Source organism: Dama dama, chromosome 1, assembly GCF_033118175.1.
Source record: "Dama dama isolate Ldn47 chromosome 1, ASM3311817v1, whole genome shotgun sequence".
Taxonomy (NCBI): Eukaryota; Metazoa; Chordata; class Mammalia; order Artiodactyla; family Cervidae; genus Dama; species Dama dama.
In genome coordinates this window covers 37,699,286-37,714,484 of record NC_083681.1, presented here as the reverse complement: position 1 = coordinate 37,714,484, position 15,199 = coordinate 37,699,286, and the positions used below count along the sequence as shown (strand labels likewise).

Here is a 15,199-nt window from a genome sequence, read left to right as displayed (position 1 = left end):
CTGAGAAGAAGACCTACTATTAACTAAACTACAGGCTTTATTTGGATTTTACCAGTTTTTTAAAAGTTATTAATTTCCTTTTTCTCTTTCAAGATCAATTTGGGATACTGTATTATATTGGTTACCATATATCCTATTTTCTTTTAATATGTGACATTTATTTGGTCTTTCCTCTTTGACTTTAAAACTTATGAAAGTGAAGTGAAATTGTTAGTCACTCAGTTGTTTCCCACTGTTTTTGACCCCATGGACTGTAGCCCACCAGGCTACCCTGTCCATAGAATTCTCCAGGCAAGAATACTGGAATGGGTTGCCATTTCCTTCTTCAGGGGATGTTCCCAACCCGGGGATTGAACCCAGGTCTCCTGCATTGCAGGCAGACTCTTTACCAACTGAGCCACCAGGGAAAGCCTAAAAAGGAGTTGCCCAGTTATTTTGTAGAATATTTCTTAATTTCGATTGGCCTCATGTTTTCTCTTGATTAGACTGAGGCTATGGATTTTGGGGAAGACTATCATAAAGGTGAAGTACCCTTATCACAACATGTCAGGAAGTACATGGTATCAATGTGACTTATTTCTGGTTTAGTCTTGACCACTTGGTGAGGGTGGCATCTGCCAGGTTTTCCCGCTATGAAGTTACTATACTGCTTGTCCCATGTCCCACACTCTATTTGTTAGAAGCAAGTCACTAAATCCAGCCCACATTCAGGGGAGGGGAATTAAACTCCATTCCTGGAGGAAGAACAAGCAAACAATTGGTGAACAAGTATAAAAACCACCTCCATAGTGAATAAATACTTGTTAGAGACACTTTGAGACTGTACAAATATCCTATTTTTCTTTAATGCTTTGCTCACTAATATTAGCATCTATCAGTGATCTTGCCTGCAGCAATCATTACCCTGGTGGTGGTGGTGTTCTAATGGTGATCTTTTATTTCAGCAGCATGGACATCACCTGAGAACTTGTTGGAAATGCAAATTAGCAAGTCCCACTCCAGACCTATCAAGTAGGAAACTCCAGGGTGGGGCCCAGTAATTGGTTTAACAAGCACTGCAGGTGATTCCAATGCCCACTAAAGTTTGAAAAGCCCTGATTTCAGGGAATTCTTTAATAACTAACTGCATGAATATTCTAATTATTTATAGGAACATGAGTCCCAATGAAATCATGATCTTCCCTTTAGTTCTCAAAAGTTGCTCTATGGATGAAGAAGGCTGATTGTTTGATTCAATTTAATCAACACGTAGGGAGTGTCCATACTTGCTGATCCAAGGTAGGTGATACCAGTGAAGGTAGATCAAGGACTCATAAATGATGAGGGAAGGAGGGGCTGGGAAGAGGCTGAAAAGTTTGGCTGGGCCAGGTGAGGAAGGTAGCTCTGATGTCTTGGGATTGACTCCCTGCTGGTTGTAGAGAACTGGTGTTCTGTGGATTGACAACCTATGGGGCCCAGAGCACAAGTTACATCTGAGTCTCCCCAGAGGGAAGTGGTCTAGAAACATGGTTAATAACACAGCCTTTAGAGTGATATAGTCTGGAGCTCAGATGCTATTTCTTCTACTTACTGTGCTATTTTGAACTTGTTGTTCTCTGTTAGCCTCAATTCCCCCATTTTTGTAAAAAAAAAAGACGATAATAATAGCAGTGTTGATGGAGCACTTACTATGTGTCAGGCACTTTCCTAAGTACTGGACATGAACTTACTCATTTACTTGTCATGATGGCTGTCTAAAATTAGTAACATTATTATTCCCATTTTACAGAGAGGCAACTGAGATGTGGGGGGAAAACTCACAGAGATATTAAGCAGGGCAAATGGGATTCAAATGCAGGCTGCCTTGTCTCTGGAGCCTATCTCTTAACCTGCCTGATCTTGTAGGATTTCTGTAAAGTTCAAAGTCATGTATGAAAGGTGTTCAGTGCAGTATTGCACCCACAGGGAGTCTTTGCAAGTGGTAATGGTGAGTTGTGATGATGCAGGTGTGAAGAAATTAACTGACAACACAGTGTCAGTCAGGCTCTCCTGTCCCACGCTCTCACAGCCTCATAACTTCTTATGTTTGTAAACAGTGATATTGCTGACCTTGGTAGCACTGCGCCTGTGTGCCCACTTGGCCATGGGCCACTTTTGTCTGTCTTAGTATATCAGAAGTCTTTGAAGACTCCCAGTTGCTGCTGCCTGGAGCGAGTGAACAAGTCTGCAGTCCCCACAGCTCCTTGAGTCTTCTTCCATTTTCCCGGGTTGCACCTTATCTACCCTGGGATCAGTGAACAGTGTGACGGGCAAGACAGCAGGAGTGCCAGGTGGATCTGTGGCCACTGAGGGGCCCTGATTGGAGTAGCAAACTTCCTATTATCTCTGGCTGTCTGGTTGGGTCTCCTGCATGCCTTAGGGCTGTAATTGTCTCTTGTCATCTCTGTTCATAGGATCCCTAGAGGGTCCGACCTTCCCTAAAGATGAGCCAGCTCTAAATGCACCTGGGGTGTGAAATCTGAGAAATTATGAAAAAAGGCAGCACCATGAAATCACCCAGGATTCAGGAAATCCTGGGCCTATTTGTATCCCTCAGCCTATGTGACCATTGGCAAGGGTTCTGCTACCTTGATTTCAGTTTCCCCATTCATGAGAGAAGGAGGTCGAATCTCAAGTTTCTTCTCCCCTCCATGGTATCCAAGAATGCTGTAGAGTCCCAGGGAACTTCTCTTTCTGACCATGACTGTCCATCTCAATGGAGAATTTGACCTTTAGGTATCTGGGTAGGTCTTTCTTCCTGGATTGGGGCTTTCCTGGGGGCTCAGATGGTAAAGAATCTGTCTGCAATGCAGGAGACCCATGTTCAATCTCTGGGTTGGGAAGATCCCTTGGAGAAGGAAATGGCAACCCACTCCAGTATTCTGCCTGGGAAATCCCACAGACAGAGAAGTCTGGCAGGCTACAGTCCATGGGATCGCAAAGAATTGGACACGACTGAGTAACTAACACTTTCACTTTCTTTTTCTTGCTGGATTATATGCCAGTCTCAACATATTTAGTTAATGCTTAGTAAACATCCTCCTGAAATTTTAAACATCTAATTTATGGGAGCTATATGTAACCATACCAATGTAAATAATGTTCACACCTCATTCATTTGAATTCAGAAAGTTCAGGATTAGAGTGAACTTATACCACAATAGTGCTGAATTTTTCTTTTATATTGTTTCTGAAGATTGACCAAGCTTGTGAAAAAAATGAAAGGAATCAAGAAGAAATAGCTGAACCACCTTAAAATGATCCAACCCTGTGATGTGTGAAGCACTATTTTTTTTCCATTTAAACAAAGCACTAGAAGCCACTTCAAATTCTTATTTGAAAAAGAGTGAAGAAATAATGTAATCAAATCAAAGAATTTATTAAATGTGCTCTTTTAGTCATTCAAGCAGGGTCTGAAAGAACCCACACTAAGCAAGCCTTAGTTTGGAGTGCCTGTAAATTCTTGGAAGAAATAGTATATTTACCCTCATAGCTTCTGTAATTGCTATTTTCCTGATGTAAAGAACAGGGGCAATCCCTGATATTTAGGACAATTAATGACATCTGGAAGATACAAGTTTCTGGTCTCCTCACAGTGGCCTTAGACTTCTTTAAGGTCTCCTAATGGCCACACTGCTTTTCCAAGTCTTTCTTCCCCTCACAGATGGGATGGCCCAGCCACCTCTCAGAGATGGGCAGTGAGTGGTGAGAACAATTTTCACCCCATTTATCTCTTCAACATCAGCAATTGCTGTGTGTTCCTGACAGCAATGGATGTCATGCTGGGTAATCCTCTTCCCGTTGTGAAGGGACCTAACCAATTACCAGTGAAGTATTCATGAAAGATCCAAGGGGGAAAGGTAGCTAATGATGCCTTTTATCAGATCTACCAATACATAAGAAAGTGCACTTTGGAGCAAATAGAGTTGTTTTTACTCTTTACAGGTAAAGTTGTGTTATGTTTTTGAATGTGTGTATGTGAATGTATATATTTTAAAACATTTACCAGTATTAATATTGGGTTGGCTGAAAGTTCTGGTTTTTCTGTAAGGTAGTGTGGAAAAACCAGAATAAGTTTTTTGACCACTTTTTTCACTTAATAAATTAATTCACTTTAAGGGCAACATTCATCTTGGTACAGAATTATGAGAAAATTTTTTAAAATAGACTTGTAACTTCTTTTACATTTCATCGTTGCAGTCCTACCATCCCTCTCCTCATGGAAATCACAATCATCTTTTGAAACAGAAGACAGATCATAACCTATCCTTCCTTAAAAATCCTCCCATGGCATCCCACAGGATTTAGGAGACAATTTGAACTTGAGCCTCACCATGGCCTTCAAGGTCCTGCATGATCCAGCCTCTGCACACCTCTCCAAGCTGCTCTTGAGCCAGCTCATCTGTGGTCTGGCTCGCGGCCCTTCTGTCTGTCATGTAAGCAAGCTAAGCCTGTGCTCTTCCCAGAGCCCATGCACCTGCTGGTCCTGCTGCCTGCAGACCACCCTCCTTTCTGAAGTGGGAATGTTCCCATCTAGTCGCTTTGCTTCACTTCTCCTTGTTTGATGAACTTCAGAGTATTTCTCACTTTCTGAAATTGTCTCATTTGTTCATTTGTTTAATGTCTGTCTTCCCCTCACTGTAAGCTTCATGAGAGAGGAATCTCATCTCTCTAACCCACCACTGAATGCCCAGCACCTGGCAAAATATCTGGCTGCTAACAGGTGCCCCATCTAGTTAACCTTTGAACAACATGGGTTTGACTTCCTGGGTCCATGCACACACTAACTTTTTCCTACAGTACTACACAATCTTCAGTTGGTGGAGTGAATATGGAAGAACCACATGTATGGAGGGCCAGCTATAAGTTATATGCAAATTTTCTACTGCATGGAGGGTTGGTACCCCTAACTCCCACACTGTCTGAGGGTCAACTGTATGTATTTTTGAATGACTAACAGAATTATTGGGCCCAAAACTCAACTGCTGTATTTGTCTGCTATGATTTTCCTGGTCTAGTTTTTCTTTTTTGTATTCTAATTAAACTTTGGAGAAAGTATCAGTTGACCGACCTGATAAGAGTGAGTGCTATGAGGGTGACGGAAATCTGGCTAAGGCTGAATGAATCAGGTTAGAACAGGTATTTAGGCTGCAGGAGACTATGATACAAAAGTGAATGTTTCATCCTAGAGACTTGGGTGTCTGGGAGTTTACTGAAAGAAATATTTGCTGGACAGTGAAGAGTTATGTGTGTGTGCGTTCTAAACTGAATGAATGATGCCACAAACATGGGGGCCTCTGGGAACTTCCTTTAGCGGACAAGTCCATTAATTGAATTTCTAAAATGCCTCCTGACTGTTTTCTGACACTTGTTTTCATTGACTGCTCTAGTTAAGGTTCTCTTTATCCCTCTTCTGAAGGAGATGGTGAAGTATCACTCTTAAAAGCAAGTTCAACTATGAAAATCCCTTGCTTTTCCCTCATTGGAAAACTGGGGGATCCTAGCCTGGGGCTGTGGGGTCTGCACATCAGTTACCATCAGATGGGATGAAAAGTGTGTTTTCTGTCCTGCTAATTGATTGTTAGTCCTTTGTGGCCATTCCCACTGTGGCTCTTCCCATTGTGGCTATTCCCACGTTGACTCTTCTTTATGTCTGCTTGCCAAAGACAATTCACTCATATGTCCACCTCCCCTGCCCAAAGTCCCAGACTTACCAATTCTTGCCAATCAGAACAGAGTAGCAGAGTAGTAGAAAGTATTTATTATTCGACCTAGGAAATGTTATCAGCCCTATAATACGTGTGGGAATCATGGTACAAGAACTGAATAACCTGTCTAGTCCAATAGATATGTTTAGAAAAAAGGCTTATGTTAAATGTCTCCACAGACAAATGAAGCAAGTCTACAAATGTGATTTTTTCCCTTAATCTGAAGATTTTCCTTTGGTGAGTTCTTATTTGACAATTTTTATTTAAAAAAAAATAATTTTCGTTTTTATTTTCATCTTTGAATTTTGTGAAATATAGCACTTCTCCATAAGCACATAATAATCTTCTGTATAAATACAGAACCAAGGGTATCTCTTATATTTATGGATATCCTTTTCTATTTGGGCATCAGTAGGTGAAAGTAAAACTCAAATTACATAAATACTATATGTCTGCAGATGGGGGCTTCCCAGGTGACTCAGTCACCTGGGTAAAGATTCTGCCTGCCAAGCAGGAGATTGGAGTTCAACCCCTGGGTTGAGATCGTCTGGAGAAGGAAATGGAAACCCATTCCAGTATTCTTGCCTGGGAAATCCCGTGTGCAGATGAGTCTGGTGGGCTACAGTCCACGGCCTCACAAAAGAGTTGGACATGACTTAGCAATTAAACAACAATTTTATGTCTCTAGATAGGCATTTACAAAGTTTGTGACCAATGGAACACATTTTCCAAGGTATTAATATATCACAAAAAATGTTTAATTAATTAAAAAATTAATATATCACAAAAAATATATCACAAAAAACATTTTGATTACATTTACTGTAATCAAAGATCCATAGAAAGAGGGACTTTGTTTTGTTCACTGCTGTATTTTTCCTGTATCAAAATAGAGACTAGCACATTGTAGGCACCCAAAAATATTTAAATTAATTGTCATATTTAAGTTAAACAGCTTTCTTTACTGCTTGACTTCTCAGTCTTATTATGCTTATAACATAGCTCCAAGAGAAGGACTTGGCATGCCTTGTTTCCTAAGCTTATTTGACCATGGGCCACCCTAAGATATATCTATTAATATCTATTGGAACAGTGTTTCATAAAATAAAATTTGGGAAGTGCTGGATTAAAAGGTAAAAATTTCTGGCAAAAGGGATATTTGACTTGAAAAGTTAAATCTACAATTTAAGTTCTCTTCCAAACTTTCACTGACCTGTATTTTTTATCTTTGTGAATAGGAAGAATGAAGAAGAGAGTAGAGGAGAGAAAGAAAGATTTGAGATGGAAAAGGGGGCAGTCCTTTGGCTGCAGGGAAAAAAAAAAAAATTTAGAGTGCTGTGAAACTGACCAGTAGATAAATTGACAACCAGAGGTTTCTCATGGAGCCCAACGATAGCAATTGTCTACAGAGTGGCTTTATCTTGTAAATGTTTGCTTGAAGTCTATTGCTTGATTGCTGTGGCCAGGCACAGGGATCATTGATAACTGGATCTTTCCTTTCTTTCTTCATGTGGGTCCCTCCACCCCTCTTTTGTGCTTTGGGACACTCATTAATGGATGGTCTGGGTTCATCACTGTAGAGAAACTTAAGGACAGAGAGTGAGTGGGTAAGACTGCAGATTGTGGAGGCAAGTTGTTGGATTGGTAGAGAGTATCCTGAGTGCTCTTGGACCTGTTGTTTGACTTCTCTGTGTTTCAGTTTCCTCCTCTAAAAGATGGGGATGACAACAGTATTTATCTCATAAGACGAGGGAGGTGAAATAAGATGAAACATATGTACTTATTATAAAAACTAGCTGTAATTATTGGTATCATTGGTAATGGTAATAAAGATGATATTTTTGTGAGCTCAGTAAACTTATAACATATTTCAGCTTTAAAACAAGTATATTTCTGAGAACTCTACATACAGTATTTTATAAGTTATTTCTTTTAATGCAATGCATATTTTACAAAATACCTGCTTTGGGGAAGTTGATGCATGGTTTTGAAAGTGGGCATGCTGTGAGAAGCAGAGGGTTTGTGAGAAGAGAGGGTCTCTTGCAAATGGGAACTGTCCCATTCACCTCCTATTACTGGTTCTTCTCTCTAAAGAAAATAAAGAATGCTCAATCTGGGTGGGAAAGCAAGGAAAAATTTAGACTCTTGCCCCTCAAACTAGTTGTTCAGTATCCCATCTCAATTTCACTTTTCTACCCACTTCTATCATGAACCAGAAGTTTGCAATTCCAATTCTCCAGGCTCTGCTCTACTGTGTGAATAACATGCAACACAGCAGGAAATAATAAGTCCTTTCCACACACCATTCTTTAAGACAAGGTGGGCAAAGTTGTCTCTTACTTGATATGTACCCCTGGGCTCCTAGGCCATGATTACATTTGTCAATTGGCCTCTCTCTGTCCTGAGGGCTCAGCTCATCAACCCAGAGGAACTCTTTCAACCTGTGAAAATAAAAACATAGATAGCTGACCATGTGCAAAGTTTGAGTTACAATTATTTTACAACAAAGCAGATGGTTTAGGCTCAGTTTTGTATATATCTTGCAAACACTATAGTCCAAGTACCTAGGCACTCAATACGTTTTGAATAAAGAAATAGTGAATTGAAAATTTGCTACCACTTTTAAAGAAGATTGGGAATGCAAATTGATATAGCCACTATGGAAAACAGTATGGAGATTACTTTAAAAACTAGGAATAAAACTACTATAGGACCCAGGAATCTCACTGCTGGGCATATACCCTGAGGAAACCATAATTGAACAAGACTTATGTACCCCACTGTTCATAGCAGCACTATTTACAATAGCTAGGACATGGAAGCAACCTAGATGTCCATCAACAGATGAATAGGTAAAGAAGTTGTGGTACATATACAGAGTGGAATATTACTCAACTATAAGAAGAACACACTTGAGCCAGTTCTAATGAGGTAGATGAACCTAGAGGCTATTATACAGAGTGAAGTAAGTCAGAAAGAGAAAGACAAATATCGTATACTAATGCATATATATGGAATCTAGGAAGATAGTACTGATGATCCTACTTGTAGGGCAGCAAAGGAGACATAGACATAAAGAACAGACTTTTGGACACAGTGGGGGAAGGAGCGAGTAGAAGAGAATAGCGTTTGAGAGAATAACATTGAAATATACACATTATCATTTGTAAAATAGCCAGTGGGAATTTGCTATATGACTCAGGGGACCCAAAGCTGGTGTTCTTTGACAACCTAGAGGGGTGGGATGGGGAGGGAAGAGGGGGGGAGGTTCATGAGGGAGGGGACATATGTATACCTATGGCCAATTCATGTTGATGTATGGCAGAAACCATCATAATATTGTAGAGTAATTACTGTCTAATTAAAATTTTTAAAAATGCAAAAAGAGGAGAACAAAACCACGGCCCTAAACTCCATGTCCAGATAACTACCACTGCCACCATATGAGTAATATATAAATAAAGTGAAAAAAGTAAAACAAAACAGAAATGATTGAAGGAAAGTGCCGTCATATCCCCAGTTTGGCCCTCATCCCATATCCCCAAAGGTAATGACTATAAACAGTTCATTCAATGATTCTTTCCCCAAAGCAATTATTTGTATAAGGGCACACGTGAATACATGGGCCACATTATTTACATAACAGACTACAGACATTAAAGAGCAGAGGTTTCTAAGGCGGGATCCACTGACCGCCAACACAAAACTCTGATGACTTAGACACATCTGGTTTGCTTATTAACAATAATAGATTCCAGTAGTTGATGTGATTTGGTTGGTCTGGGCAGACCCAGGAATTTGCATTTCATCAAACATCTCCAGTGAAGTAGCTCTAAAATTGAGGGATCATTACTCCTGAAGGATCAACTAAACTTCAAGATGGTGGAGGTTTTACCACTGATCCCTTCCCATTATGGTGGAATCCTTAGCCAATTGTGAGTAAAACCAGATCCCTGGTCTGTTGCCAGGTACACCCTTACCTTATCAACCTGCTTTCCTCTTACTCTATTGAGGAATATTCTAGGAATATGTCTTCTACAATATTGGCTGAATTTATTGCTCATTGTAATTGACATGGTTATTGACTATAGATAATTCTCAGTCTTTCTGCCCTCAACTCCTCAGTTTATGTCCAATTTATTCTTTCTGGGTATAGCTCTGGCCATTCCTTTTCTGGAGTTTTCTGCTGTACAGATCCGTGCAATGTTAGAATTTCAAGTATTTGTTTTTTGTTAGACATCACGTTCTGAAAAATGCCTGCTTGTTATTACTGTGGGAACATCTCTGTCCTTCTGTCACTTCCTTTCATTCTTATCTGCTGGACTGAGGCCCAAGTCTGGGCTTGGGTCTCTCTTTTTGATGTTCTGCACTGTGCTAGTGGAACTTTGTGCTAGTGGAAAGTTTTCCTGGAATTCTAGGCAGAAGAGGACAATCTCTAGGTTTAGTGATATCTGAAACATTCTTTCCAATTGTGTGGAGGTCATGGACTTCAAGTGTGACACTATTAAATATGGTGATAATTGCTGGAGCCCAGGTTTTTTTCTCCTCTGTTCAACTCATTGAGGACTGTCTCTGCTTGAGTTGGTTAGACATCAGGAAATGAGCAGGAAGGAAGCTAAAGGGGGGAAGATCAGGCTCAGAAAACGTCTAACTTTTATATGCAAACTAGCAACATAAAAGGGTATATCTTAGCAAGGGAGCATGACCCACCAGGATACACCCGATCAAAGAATGCTTTCTCCAGTAAGACTTAAGAGTGGAGAAGTGACGCAGCTGATTTATGTTGAAAAGGACCACTCTGACTACCACCTTATACGAGGGCCAGGATGGAAGCAGGGGCCAGTTGGGTGCCATCTCAGTAAGACATCAAGATGTGATGGTGGCTGACACCAGGATGCCGGCAACAGGGTATCAACAGATAGCTGGTGTCAACCCAGAAACTGCCTGACTTCCTGATGCACACAGCTGCCTGAAAGGGCCAGGGTCCTTTATACAGTTCGCGTGCTGGGCGGGGCGACGGGGCGGGGCGACGGGGCGGGGCTCCGGCAGGGCAGGGGCAGCTCGCCAGCGCAGTGTCTGCACGCAGCGCGCGGCCGCCACAGCCATCTTGAATTGCTTTGCTGAGCGCAGAGCTTCTGCACATGGCCCCAAGCTAAGAAGCAGGCTCAGCCCTTTGGCCTTGGGAACTCTGGTCTGAAGTTCCTGGTGGGAGGCCTCTTCGCGCTGTATCCTGTGGGCAAGTGCAACTACAGGAAGCACAAAGGAAAAAGAAAAAAAAAGGTTAGACTTTCTTCTATGTTAATTTCCTGGGAACTGTGAATGGGCTTTGCTGGTGACAAATCCCTCCTTGGTTTTTCATCCCGCTCCTCACTTTAGAAGGGCACTGAGGGGTGGCCAGTCCATCTTCTATAACTGCTTAGCTGGCTTGGGGCACCGTCATAACCCCGAGTGGAGGAGTAGAGCTTCTCCAGCTGCCTTTACATGTACTTGGTTGTCACAGGCCTCCGTCCTGTTAGCGTTGCTGAGTGCCCATCATTTGTAATTTTCAGAAACTCTAGCTACTTGGAGACAGAGGACAGCAGACAGTTTAGGATGCAAGGCCCAGATGTTATTAATAGCAAGGGAATAATGGTCACACATTCCATTTTTCCTAGAAATGAAAGTATTTGAACTTGAATTGACTTTCTCGGAGATAGCCATTCTGTTCCCTTAAAACTTACTAAAGCCTGAAACTGGTGTGGAGCCCATATAGTGACTGACTGACCAAACATTAATTTTTCAGCTCCTTTAGCAGGGTTATAGTAGCTGCTAACTGCCCATAGGAACCTCAGTTGATAAAGAATCTCCCAAGGTTTGCCTCACAAGCGGAGAGGAGAGGAGAGATCAGGTGATGGGTGTTCCCTGTTCTTGCCTGAAGCTCAGAGGGCTTCCTGATGTTGGGGTTCCTTGTCTTTTCTGTGAGCAGTTTGCAGGGTTCACCAGCCCGCTTCAGAGAAACTAGTGCTGATTGGAAGAGGTCAAGTTACTGGGCCTGTACCTACCTTGGAGGAACATTTTCATATGTGGGCACCCTGGTACCTTTTCCTGAAATCTGATGGAATATCCTTGTTCCATTTTGTCAGGTGGTCCTCATTACCTGGCTTTTCTCCAGTCTTGCCTCTTGGCTCACAGGACTGACCACTCTCTTTTTCTAAATGGAAAGTGACTAGACAATGCTACTGTTGATTCCTGGGGGTCAGTAAGTGGGGGCAAAAGCCTTGGTGTGGCCACTACTGCCTTGTACAGGGAACAAGAGGACAGCACTGTTGGCAAGATAGTGGGTGAGACTGCCGTGGCTCCCTCTCATCCACAGGTCGGCCCCATCCCCAGGCATCTGGTATTGTGGGCAGGCCCCCCAGAGGCAGTGGGCAGGCATGCATTAGTTTCAGTCTCCAGTTCCCAATGATGCCATAGTGTGATCTCCTCCAGGGGCTACAGTCCAGATGACTCTGGGGGCTATGCTGTGCCTGAACCACAGTCGGGTATCAGGTTGCTGGGCAGAGTTGCTCTGAATTTGGCTGAAGGTTGCCATTGTTCTAACCCATCAGAATGTACCCAAAGATCAGAGTCAGTCATCCTCATGTGAACCTCCCAAAGCATCCACTATGCTTCTGCTGGAGCCAGGGGCAGCCTGAAACCAAGTGGGTAGGTGCAGGCAAAAAGGCCAAGGATTTTCTTACCAACCCTCCCAAATCGGCCCCCAAAGAGGTCCTTCTGCCCAGTATCATTGAAACCAGTAGAACGAGACTGAATTTGGTTCAGAAACACAGGAGAGTTTTACTCTTTGATTGAAGGATGGAGAGGTGCCAGCTTGCACTCTAGAGCACACACTCCCTGAAAGACGATTGGCAGAGCTGCGCTGTAGGATTCTTGTCAGTGGGGAGGAGGCGGAGATCAGATGGGTCAGGTGTAGCTGTCCTCTCAGCTCCAGATTGCAGTGCTAAGCACAGCGTCTCAGAGGTGTTGGGTGCAGCCCTTTTGCACTGAGAACTCTGGTCTAGAGGCCTGGGTGCAAGGATTCTGCAAGCAGCACCCCATGAGCAAGTGAAACTAAGCACAAAAGAAAAAAAAAAGTTGGACTTGATTATCCACATTCTATTTTTATTTCCTGGGAATTGTTAATGGGTTTTGCAGGTGACAAAGGCACTTTGTCACAAGATCCCCTGAGACCTTCCTCTAACAAGTTGCACAACATCTGGACAAGAGCAGAACATCTGGTACCCACAGTTCCCAAGTTGTTCAGATCATTTGAATTCACAGTTTGCAGTTTTTGAGCTACGTCAGTATAGGCCTGTGGAGCTGTGCAGTTGAGAAGTGTCATAGGAAGGTGAGGAGACCTGATTTCTTGCTGTGGTCCCATCCCTGACTTGCTGGACCCCATCATAGGCCCCTTGTCTGCCCCCAGCCTCCCTGCTGTACAATAAAGGGCATGGAGGAGATGCTTTCTGAGGATCCTTCCACCTCTGACAGCCTGCACTTCTCAGTTTACTCAGACCCAGGCTCCTTGGTAAGGATTCTGGGAAGGATTTGGACTGCAGCAACTCTTTTCTCTTTTGTCATTTATTTAAATTTCTATTTTAAAAATGAGAACAACCTCCCTGAGAACCTGCATCTCAAGTTTAAGAGTGATCAACTGCACTCAAACAGGTGTCACTTAGGAAGATTTTACTCTGTATTCTTTATCAGAGAACAGTCAACCCAATTCTACTTGGAACTTCATGGCAGCAAAGTCCTTGGGATGGAAAAAGCATTTTCCTTTCCCTTTTCATGTGGTTCAGGCCCTGGAGGATTCAAGGACGTCTGTGAGCCTGCCTTGGGATATGGCTATTTATATTCCTTGGAAATGATTGGAAATAATCTCGGAATGCCTTAGTATCTTCTCCAGTTTCTGCCCATCACAAATGAAAAACGTGCAGTTCTGAGAGATGCTAACTGCTGCCTCCATGCTTGTGTGTGCCCAGGTCTGCCCAGGATAGGTGCATGTGGATTGGTGAGCTGAGGTAGCCAGGGGTAAACATTAAGGGAGCCATCCTTCTGGACATTTCTTGGGAGAGTTTCCTCCTGTCCACTCAAAAGAGGCAGCGGTGGTGTGGCTTGCACCAGAAAACATCTTTGTAAATGCATTCTGCAAATTGTGGAGGCCAAGTTCCCCAGCAAGCAGAGGGCATAGCTAATGAGGACTTCTTTAGCTTGAGCCAGGTCCCATGTCTCTTAAATATGTCCAGGATGAGTTTGCAGTCTAGTCAGTGTTGACTGAATAGTGAAGGGACCAGGAAAGTATGGTGATTCAGGCTTCCCAATACCTCTCCTAGATGGTTCAGTGGTCAGACCTCCCCAGAATTCACAGGCTGCCCTTGCTACTCAGACTCAGAACACACATGTAACTGAATAACAGTTGACACTTAGGCTTTCATTTTCAATTTTTTTAATTAACAATTTTATTGAATAAGTTTGATATGTAACATCATGTAAGTTTAAGATGTATCATGTTATTTTGATACATTTATACATTATAATGGGATTGCTTATATAACTATATATAATTTACTACTTATTATACTATATTATTGTCTGTATTCATTATACAGTACATTAGCTCTCTGTGACTTATTTACTGTTGATTACACGTTTGTACCCTTAAACATCTTCACTTTTATCCACCACTCTTCATCCCTCATTCCCTGGTAACCTCCATTTTACTCTCTGTTTTTTATAGGTTTAACTTTTTTATATTCCACTAGTGATATCATACAGTACTTCTAAGTAACATTTAATGAGCACTTCTGCACAACACTTTACCTGATCACTCACTTATCCACACCTGTGAGGCAGGTATTATTATTCCATTTACAGATGAGGACACTAGGATTTGGAGGTACTAAAGTCACGCAGTTGTTTATTGGCAGAGCATGGATGGTCTGACTCAATAGCCTAATTGTGATGCTTAGAATGTGCATCGCCTAACCAAAAACAGCTGCCTCTCTGAGCTCCCTCATGGTTAACATATTGCAGAGATGTTTCTAGAGACCCAAGAGCAGAATGAAGCCACATGAGAGCTAGTGATTAGCAATGGGTCCAAAGGATGTCAACCAAGTGAGGAGTTTGGGAGGGGTCAAAGCAATTTTGTCTTCAAATACATTTGCCTCATAGAACAAATCTTTTTCTTAGGATTAAAATAATTCCTCTCTATTCTATTTTCCCTGATTTTCATTTCTAACTTTATTCCCTTTACTCAGGAGTAAATAAGCTGGTGATTTACCTATTTTATCATTATTTTTCCCCAAAGAAATAGCTCTTGGATTTGTTATTTCAACTCTGAGCCTATTTTCTAATTTATTTCTTCATTTTTATTAGTTCCTTCTTTCTGTTTTCCTTAGAATTATTTCATTTTATTTTTAATTTCTTCAATTCAGTGTTTAATTCAGCTTCATTCT

General features: G+C 41.9%; 1 non-coding gene across 1 annotated transcript; it reads right to left on the bottom strand.

The window, feature by feature from the left end:
* Window positions 1-335: 335 nt before the first annotated feature.
* TRNAC-GCA (transfer RNA cysteine (anticodon GCA)) lies at window positions 336-407 on the bottom strand. Its single transcript has one exon. It is a non-coding gene; the product is annotated as a tRNA-Cys (tRNA).
* Between the last annotated feature and the right edge of the window lie 14,792 nt (window positions 408-15,199).